Genomic DNA, 10869 nt, shown 5'->3' on the forward strand with positions numbered 1-10869 from the left:
GGCGACCCCATGGGCACCCACCCTCCAGCTTGGGGCGGGATAACCCAATTGCATGCTGGGGGGTGGTCTGTTTGGAAACCACTCTCTGCTTTGATGAGGCGCGCAGAGGTTCCCTGGGAGGAGGAGGCTCTGAAGGAAGAGGGGCAGAGGCAAGGCCTCTCGCCAGCCGCGCCTCCGGTCCAGACCTCCCTGTGTCCACATCAGGTCTCCCGGCTTTTCACAATGCTGACCTTGACAGCGCCCAAATACCGCAGCTTCCATCCAGTCCTCTCTTGCCCTGCGTGGCCGAGAGGGTGCAGCACTGGTGACCAGGATGTGGCTGTGAGCGCGGGTCTGGGGCCAAGAGCAGAGGACAGGAGAAGACCTGCCAGGCCACCACTGGTCCTTCGACAGCTTCACCAGCTCCAGATTCGGGTTTGCCCAGCAGGCGTTGGGTGTCCATGCTCCCTCTTCACCTACCTGCCTCTCTAAGGAGGACCTAGCCCATTTGGAAGCCCGGGGCCTTCTGTGGGCTGGGTGGTCAAAAAGTGTGTGTGGAGGAGGGGGTCCATTGAGATTAGACGTGAAAAACGGGGAACCTGGGGACCTCAGGGTTGGGGCCCAGGAGGGGACCGAAGCTTCCATCCAAGACTAAGTGAGGAACACTGCGGCAAGAGGAGGAAAGATTGATTCACAATTGACTTGTAGATGTGATCGGTTTTAGTTGCTGTGTGACCGCCAGAAGTCTGCAGCTTTATCCTTGGTGAGTTCTGAAGGCCCCTGGGGAGAGCTGAGCCCAAGAGACTTTTTAATTCTGCAAAGGTACTTCACATGAGGCAGGTCTCCTCTATGCCCAGGGAAGGAAGGCTGGGTGAGAGGGTGTCTGAAAAAATTAACAGGAGAAAAGGTCAAGTCCATTTTTGATACCCTGTACTGAACACAGATCAATTAACTGGTCCCAGGATTGATGGCAAGAGGCCTATAACTGGTCTCCTAGTTCCTATCCAGCCCTTCCCCCATAAACTCAGAACCCTGTCCTCTTGGAACAGTGAATCCCCAGCAGAGGACCTCAGCTCCCAAGGTTCATTCAGCCTGGGCTGCCTGGAACCCGCTACCCTGCCCAGGAGCTGTTAACACCTGGAGCTCGGTGCAGGAAGAATGCAGGGGCGCTTGGTGGGGAGGTGAGTGAGTGCAGAGGGGTTCCGGGAACTCCTTGAGCCCTTGCAGTAGCTCCCACTCAGGCTGTCCTGCAAGTCCTCACAAGGCCCACCACTGAGCAGGAAGAATGTCCCCAGGAGAGGCAAGGGGTGGGGCAAAGGCAGGTGTGGGGTCACTTGCCCTTTGCGGCAAACTGGAGAGGGAGAGGAGAGGCAAGGAGTACTGGTCCTCACGTGGAAACCTAGAGCACACTGCCTAAAGGGAACGGGAAGGGAAGCACAGCCACGCTCGTCCACAGAAGACCTGGCAGATGGGAGAGGGTAGCTTTGAGGACTGAAATCCCTACCTCACAGGACTCTGGATACTTGGACACTTGCTTCCTCCTGTGCTTCTCTATGAATCTCAGGACTATGTTTGGGACACTGTCTACACTCTTATTCTAGTAATTCTCTTCTCTCTGAATGGCCTCCTTTCCCTTGGAGTGCAGTAGTGGCCATCAGATTCTTGGGCTGAAGGTCACTGGGTAACTCTGGGTGACTGTGGGATTCTGGGGCCATTACTTCCCTTTCTTAGCCACCCCATGCTTCACAAAACTGAGCTCCAGAGTAATGTGCATCTCTCCCTGCGCAGCACAAAGGAATTATTAATTTAAAAAAGACGTGGAATGGAATGGTGTTTATGGAATGGAATGATGTTTATGGAACCAATCGGTTAACATGGAAAAGTATGGACTTCCCAGTTTTCTGCCTTTCGTGAGAACTTAATCCTAAAACATTGATCTCATGTCAATCTTCTGCCTTAATGGGAATTGCTGTAGCCAGTCTGTTCTAAGGGCGTCCCGTGAGCCCCAAGGGTTGGAGAAGACAAGGCCACTTTTCCTAAACACATACATGGTTCTGTCCTGGCCAGATCAGTGGACTTCCAGTGTCGTTCCTGAGTCACACCGAGATAAACTGCACAGACCAGAAACCCACATTTAAAAAAGAATAAAATAAGTGGCCTGTAGTGTGTGGCCTGGGGTTGGTGCGGGCTTCCGGCTTGGCCACCGGTGTCCGTGGTTCAGCCCCGGGGCTTTTCTGGCGTGGCTTTGAGAGTTTTTGCCCTGTTCGGTGGCGCTCCTCTGGGGCGGGAGCGGCGAGGCCGGGGCGAGCTCGGGCGGGACCGGCGGCTGTAAAGACTGCGGGGAGGGGGACTCGCAGCTCCTGGAGTTGCAGGCATTCCTAAAAGACCCCTGGGTCCTGACGAAAGACAAGTTGAAGAGTGAGTTGGTCGCCATTAAAGTGAGGCTCCCGGCCCGAAGCAGCGCAGAGACTGGTTCGCACAGCTGCGCCCGCAGCACTCGGCGCTGGAGCTACCGGCCGGGCCGCGGACAGCGAGGGCCCCGCCTCCCCCAGCTGCGCGGAACTCGAGCTCACCCTGGTCCTGGCTCCGGAGCCGGGCCTCCCGCAGCAGGAAAGCCACGAAGGAAACGGATCAACCCAGACCAAAAAATAAAGCTGATCTCGAGGTAACGACACTCACTAATGAGAGATCTTGTGGACCCGCTTGCGAGGTATGGAGAGAAACCTAATTTTCTGGAGGTGGCCGAGCGATATGAGGAAAAACCTTAGCAAAACCAAAGGCAAGGGACGATCCTGTCCTTGGGACTGTGGCAGTGTGGTGCAGAATCTCAAACCTGCAGCCTCCAGCCTCCCTAGTTCAAGAGATTCTCGTGCCTCCAGCCTCCCAGAGTGGCTTCATTTTAAGGCATGCGCCTTTTTTTTCTTTTTCTTTTCTTGCCTCTTTTTCTTTTGGTAGGGACGGAGTTTTTCTCCGTATTTATCAGAGCTGAGTGCCAGATTTTACTGGGCTCCAAGGGATCGCACCTCAGCAGTTAACAGTTTAATCTTCAGCAGAAATTTAAGCAGAATGGAAATAAAGAGTTCTAATAGATGCCGTGACAGTAGAAAAGGACTGAGCAGAGATCCAAGCAGGAGAACCACTAAAGGCGACGGGGCTCAGTAGCACTGGAAACCGAGACTCAGGATGGAGCTATTCTCACGCCGGAATAGCAGGAGGCTGAACGCACAGAGTGGAGGCGTCAGAAGGTGGAGCTCTGCCCAGGACTGGAGTGGAGGAGTCTACAGAGACTGGGAGGCCAAGGAAGAGGGTAGAGCAGAATATTTTGCATAGATGGGTACGGCAAAATTTCAAGAGCTGCAACTCTTAGACTTCAGGACACAAAGCCTTGGTTGCTCCAGTAGGAGGTAGCTGGGAGTTTAAGCCTTGCAGCTCCTATTCATAGCTCACCCAGGAACCTCAGACCCAGAGACTCCAAAGGAAACTGTGGCGACAAAAAAAAAAAGCAGAGGAAAGAAAGAGTAGAAAGGATGTGTTGTGCTGCTTGGGAAATGTTGCCTATAGGCACCTACACCAAAAGGAATTGGAAGTGCAGACCAGTCTAGGGAGCTCACAGGCAGGCCATTAGAACTCAGAGTAGGATTCACGGTGGCAGAATCTTTTTTTACCATCTAAATATGTTCTAAGTGCGCTTGCCTTGGCAGATATCAACTCAGAAAAGAGACAAAAAAAGAATAGGGCCAGGCATTTGGCTCAGCCTGTCAATCAACACTGGGAGGCCAGTAGGAGGGCGGATCCTGAGTCCAGGAGATCAGACCACGAGAGTGAGAACCGTTTCTACTAAAAAATCCCCTAAAAAAAAAAATTAGCCAGGCACTTGGTAGGCAGGCTCCCATGAGTCAGCTACTCAGGGAGGCTGAGGCAGGAGGATAAAAATGTGAACCAGGTGGGCTTACAGTGAGCCAGGATGCGCCCTGCACTCCCGGCCTGGAGTGACAGGCGGGGCCTCTATCTCAAAAAAGGGCAGGCCTTTTCGTATGGACAAAGAATTTTGCTTTAATTTATTGTGAAGTAAGGCTTTGTTTATTTTGTTTTAATTATCAAATATAAACCAACCACGGAAATCCTTTCTCTAATGTTCTTCCTGATGACTCTAGAAACCCAACTGAATGGGATCCATTTGGCATATTCAACTTGGTCTCCTATTTTTAATAACTGTATTGAAAAATACTTGTGTACACTTGTTTACTTAAATAACTTAAAAAATGTAATTTCACCTCAATAAATGTAGTATTCCAGGAAAAGCAAACAAAATATGTGTAAATGAACTTCATTAGAGTGTTTTTAGACTCTGGACTAGCAGGAGATCACTTGAAGCCATAGGAAAATCTTTTTTAGCTCTGTAACTTTTTTGTAGGCTTTTTAAATATTTTTTCTTCTCACTTCTCACTTCTCACTTTTTATATTTAAAACTCATACAGGGTTTTTAAATATGTGGACATCTGGATTTGTTTTTGAAAAAATATATATATATATGTTTTGTGGAAACAAGAAGGGCAAAACATGGTAATATAGTATGAAGTTACACATTTAAATACTTTGAATACTTACAGAAAAGAGTGTAAGAATTATCTTCTGCTGAATCAAAACTTTACAGACATGGGAGACAATGAAATTTGGTAAGAGAAAAAGTAACGCGGGAGGCAGAGCTTGCAGTGAGCTGAGATCCGGCCACTGCACTCCAGCCTGGGTGACAGAGCGAGACTCCCCATCTCAAAAAAAAAAAAAAGTAACATGGTTGTACTTTTTGTAACTGCAACACAATTTGATGGTGTTTATGAGGAAAAGTACAGGAATAATCTCTTCTGTAACTTTTATTAATAGTAATTACTGTAGCCCTATCATACTCACTTTTTGAATGACTGGCTTTTTAAAGTATCATGAAAGTCCTACTTCAGTAAGACCCATTTAAATACCATTGATGTTTAGCAGGGATCTTTTAATGTAGCATATACATGTTTTAGAGAACTGTTGGCAGGCTGTACATGTGTTTAAAAGCTGCTAGCTAGCTATGGGAATACAGTTAAGAGAGTTACACACTTTTATTAGAAATCGTAAACACGCACTGGTCTTATGTTTCATTTGGATTCCTTATTGCATCGTCTTCTATTATAAAACAAATTTGCCAATGGCACACTTTTATTTCCCAACACAATTTGATTTAAAAGTACAAAAAAGTGTTTTACTTCGTTGCATCCCATAAGCGGCAGTTAACTTGCTTAAAGATGGCCGGGTGCAGTGGCTCATGCCTGTAATCCCAGCACTTTGAGAGGCCAAAGTGGGCAGATCCCTTGAGCCCAGAAGTTCCAGACCAGGAGTTCTGAGTACCCGACAGAACCCTTTGTCTACCAAAATACAAGAAAATTAGCCAGACTTGGTGGCACATGCCTTTAGTTCCAGCTACTCAGGAGGCTGAGGTGGGAGGACCACCTAGGCCGAAATCAGGCTGCAGTGAGCCATGACCATGCACCACAACCCCTGTACTCAGCCTGGGTGATGAGTGAGACCACCATCTCAAACAATATGTGATGATAATAACAATAATAATAACTAAAGTTGTATACTTAGAGGTATAAACTCTGAATATGAAGTGGGCATTGTGATTTTGTATACTCTTGAAATGATTATCTTTGTGATTGGTTTTTTTTTAAGCTGCAACTTACCTTATGAATAACTTGATTACATAAACTAGTAGGTGATTGAAATTTGAACGGAATCGAGTAATGAACATTTTAAACTGACTCATTTCAGTTTCAACTTTCTAGTCATTGACCATAAAGCACATTAAGAATGTAAATTAGTCTTCATATCATCTGAAATGAAAAGATACTTTTTTAAAAAAGGAAGGTAAGACATATATTTAGAACAGCACACAATTTTGATTTGAATTAGCCCTATTCTGATGTTTAGCTTTTAGATATTCCAAAGATATTTTCACTGACTTTGCAATTGAGACCAGAAGGACTTGTAGGTCTGGCCCTGCAGAGTGAGTGGAAAAGTCCTGTTTGCCATATTAGGGAACATTCTCATAGGCTCCAAGGCTTAGGATATGGACATTTTGGGAGCCCATTCTTCTGCTTACCCTATTACTTCAATGATGTTTGCTCCCCTAGATTTTCACTAATAGTAAGAAGTAAACAAACAGATCTGGAGAAAAATGGAAGATAAGAGGCAGGACTGACTGCAGCTCTTCCCTGGGGTGGACAGAACAGCATGTGGAGACTCACATCGTGAACTTTTGGTTCAAGAACCACCACAGGATCATATGAGGGAAACCAACAGAATTCACAGACCCTTTGAAATAAGTGACTTGCTGCTGCAAACTCTGTGAGACAGCTGAAAAACTGTGAGTTCCCAAAGGGTGAGAGAGGGAAAGTCTGCCTCCAAACACACATCCTCACTGGGGAACCTGAAAGTCTGGATCAGGGGAGAAGTATTTAACCTTACCTAGAGCTGAAACAAATTTAGAGAGCCCCGTGAAATATAAAGGTAGAAGAAGCAGTGGGGAGAGCCCTGTAGGCACTCCTGGGCCCAAGGAAGCCCGGGGAAGCCATTTCTGACTATATCTCACAGGAGTCCCTTGGGAGGGCAGACAGTGGGACTGGGGAAGGGCCACAGGGAGAAGGAGGCTTCCAGTGAAACTTTGTAACAGTTCTGACCAAGCGTGAATTTTCTTGGGCAATATCAAGTGTGGACGGGGTGAACGATAAGGGCAGATATGAGCACAGAAGCCATGGCAGGCAGGGAGGGGTGAGACCTGAAAGCCCTGCTTGCTTTCTCAGTAGGGAGGCTTATAGCCTGGGGCAAGATGGGAGCTGTCACTGCAGTGACAGTGAGACCTTTCACTCCAGACTTTCACGTACTTCCCTGGTGACCTGTATGAAGCAGCAGAGGCAGCCATAATCCCAATTGGAATATAACTCCATTGGCCTGAGAACCAGCCTTCCATCCCACACAATGACCACAGCAAGCCCCATCCAAGGAGAGTCTGAGCATGACCAGCATTTGAGAAAATCAGCATACTAAACAAAACTGAAACCAAGGATTCTCAGAGATTCCACTTCACTCCCCTGCTACCTCCACCAGAGCAGGTGCTGGTATCCATGGCTAAGAGACCTGTAGATGGATCACATCACAGGACTCTGAAGACACTCCCCATTATCAGCCTGGAGACCAATAGCTTCGCTGGGTGGTTAGACCCAGAAGAACAATAATGATAATTGCAGTCCAACTCTCAGGAAGCCCCATCCCAAGGGAAAGAGGGAAAGCACCACATCAAGGGATCACCCCATGGGACAAAAGAATCTGAACAGGAGCCTTTGAGTCCCAGATCTTTCCTCTGACATAGTCTATCCAAATGAGAAGGAACCAGAAAAACAATTCTGGTAATACGACAAAGCAGAGTTCTTTAACACCCCAAAAACATCACACCAGTTCACCAGCAATGGACCCAAACCAAGAGGATATCTCTGAATTGCCAGAATAAGAATTCAGAAGGTCAATTATTAAGCTACTTAAGGAGGCACCACAGAAAAGTGAAAACTACCAAAAAAATGTTTTAATAATATAGAATATAGATGAAAAATCTTCAGAGAAAGAGATATCATAAATAAAACACAAACACAACTTCTGTAAATGAAGGACAGGCATAGAGAAATGCAAAATACACTGGCAAGTTTCACCAGTAGAATCAAACAACTAGAAGAAAAACTTCAGAGCTCCAAGACAAGGCTTTCAAATTACTCTGATAAAAACAAAACAAAAAAAAAATGAATCAAAGGAACAAAGCCTCCAAGAAGTTTGGGATGATGTTAAATGACCAAACTTAAGAATAATTGGTGTTCCTGAGAAAGAAGAGAAATCCGAAAGTTTGGAAATTTTGTTTGAGGGAATAATTGAGGAAAACTTCCCTGGCCTTGCTAGGGATCTGGACATTCAAATACAAGAAGCTCAAAGAACACCTGGGAAATTCATCTCAAAAAGATCCTCACCTCTGCACATAGTCATCAGGTTATCTAGGGTCAAGATGAAGGAAAGAATCTTAAGAGTTGTGAGGCAAAAGCATCAAGTAACCTGTAAAGGAAAACCTATCAGATTAACAGCAGATTTATCAGCAGAAACCCTACAGGCTAGAAGGGATTGGGGTCCAATCTTTAGACACCTTAAACAAAATAATTATCAGCCAACAAATTTGTATCCAGTAAAAGTAAGTTTTATAAATGAAGGAAAGATAAAGTATTTTTCAGATAAACAAATGCTGAGAGAACTTGCCACTGTCAAGCCAGCACTACAAGAACCGCTAAAAGATGCCCTAAATCTTGAAACAAAACCTTGAAATACACCAAAATTTGACCTCTTTAAAGCATAAATTTCACAGGGCCTATAAAACAATCATACTTTTTTTTTTTTAATTTTTTTTTTTTTGTTTTTGTTTTTGAGACGGTGTCTTGCTCTGTCACCCGGGCTGGAGTGCAGTGGCCGGATCTCAGCTCACTACAAGCTCCGCCTCCCGGGTTTACGCCATTCTCCTGCCTCAGCCTCCCGAGTAGCTGGGACTACAGTCGCCCGCCACCTCGCCCGGCTAGTTTTTTGTATTTTTTAGTAGAGACGGGGTTTCACCGTGTTAGCCAGGATGGTCTCGATCTCCTGACCTCGTGATCCACCCGTCTCGGCCTCCCAAAGTGCTGGGATTACAGGCTTGAGCCACCGCGCCCGGCCAAAACAATCATACTATTTAAAAAAAAAAGGTATTTAGGCAACAACTAGCACAATGAGTAGAATAGTACCTCACATCTCAATACTAACACTGAATGTAAATGGTCTAAACGCTCCAATGAAAAGATACAGAATTGCAATATGGATAAGAATTCACCAATTAACCATCTGCTGTCTTCAAGAGACTCACCTAACACATAAGGACACATGTAAACTTAAGATAAAGTGATGGGAAAAGATGTTCCATGCAAATGGACACCAAAAGCAAACAGGAGTAGCTATTCTTATGTCAGACAAAACAGACTTTAAAGCAACAACAGTTAAGAAAAACAAATTGGGGCATTATATTATGACAAAAGGACTAGTCCGACAGGAAGACATCACAATCCTAAATATATATACACCTAATACTGGAGCTCCCAAATTTATAAAACAATTACTACTAGACTTAAGAAACGAAATAGATGGCAACAGAACAATAGTGGGGGACATTAATACTCTACTGACAGCACTAGACAGGTCATCAAGATAGAAAGTCTACAAAGAAATAATGGACTTAAACTATGTCCTTGAACAAATGGATTTAACAGATATTTATAGAACATTCCACCCAACAACTGCAGAATATACATTCTATTCATTAGCACATGGAACACTCTCCAAGACAGATCATATGATAGGCCACAAAACAAGTCTCAACAAATTTGAGAACACTGAAATTTTGTCAGGTACTCTCTCAGACCACAGTGGAATAAAATTGGAATTCAACTCCAAAAGGAGTCCTCAAAACCATGTACATACAGGAAACTAAATAACCTGCTCCTGAATGATAATTGGGTCAACAATACAATCAAAATGGAAATAGAAAAATTTCTTGAACTGGCCGGTGCAGTGGCTCACGCCTGTAATCCGAGCACTTTGGGAGGCCAAGGCAGGTGGATCACCTGAGGTCAGGAGTTTGAGACCAGCTAGACTGATATGGTGAAACACTGTCTCTACTAAAAATACAAAAATTAGCTGGGCCTCATGGCAGGTACCTGTAGTACCAGCTATTCAGGAGGATGAGACAGGAGAATTGCTTTGCTTGAACCCAGGAGGCAGAGGTTGCAGTGAGTGGAGATCCCGCCACTGTACTCTAGCCTGTGTGACAAAGCGAGACGTGTTTCAAGAGAAAAAAAAGAAAAAAGAAAATATTCCTCGAACTGAACGATAATAGTGACACAAACTATCAAAATCTCTGGGATACAGAAAAGATGGTGCTAAGAGGAAAGTTCATAGCATTAAATGTCTACATCAAAACATCTGAAAGAGCACAAATAGACAATCTAGGGTCACACCTCCAGGAACTAGAGAAAGAAAAACAAAACAACCCCAAACCCAGTAAGAGAAAAAAATTAGCAAGATCAGAGCAAAACTAAATAAAATTGAAACAAAAAATTACAAAAGATAAATGAAGTAATAAGCTGGTTGTTTGAAAAGATAAATCTAATTGATACACAATTAGCAAGATTAACCAAGAAAAGAATAGAGAACATCCAAATAAGCTCAATTAGAAACAAAACGGGAGATATTACAACCAATACCACAGAAATTCAAAAGATCATTCAAGGCTACTATGAACACCTTTATGCACATAAACTAGAAAACCTCGAGAACATGGATAAATTCCTGGAAATATGCAGCCCTCCTAGATTAAACCAGGAAGAAATGGAAACCTTGAACACACCAATAACAAGCAATGAGATTAAAATGGTAATTTAAAAAGTTACCCACAAAAAAATACTCCAGGACCAAACGGATTCACAGCTGAATTCTATCAGATATTCAAAGAAATGGTACCAATCCCATTGACACTATTCCAAAAGATAGAGAAGAGGGGAATCCTCTCTAAATTATTCTATGAAGCCAGTATCACCCTAATACCAAAACCAAGAAAACACATTAAAAAACAAAACTACAGACCAATATCCCTAATGAACATAGATGCAAAAAGCCTCAAAAAATTCTAGCTAACAGAATCCAACAGCACATCAAAATGATAATCCACCATGATCAAGTGGGTTTCCTACCAGAGATTCAGGGATGGTTTAACATATGCAAGTCAATAAATGTAATATA

The sequence above is a fragment of the Papio anubis genome, chromosome 6 (genome assembly GCF_008728515.1).
Source record: "Papio anubis isolate 15944 chromosome 6, Panubis1.0, whole genome shotgun sequence".
NCBI lineage: Eukaryota > Metazoa > Chordata > Mammalia > Primates > Cercopithecidae > Papio > Papio anubis.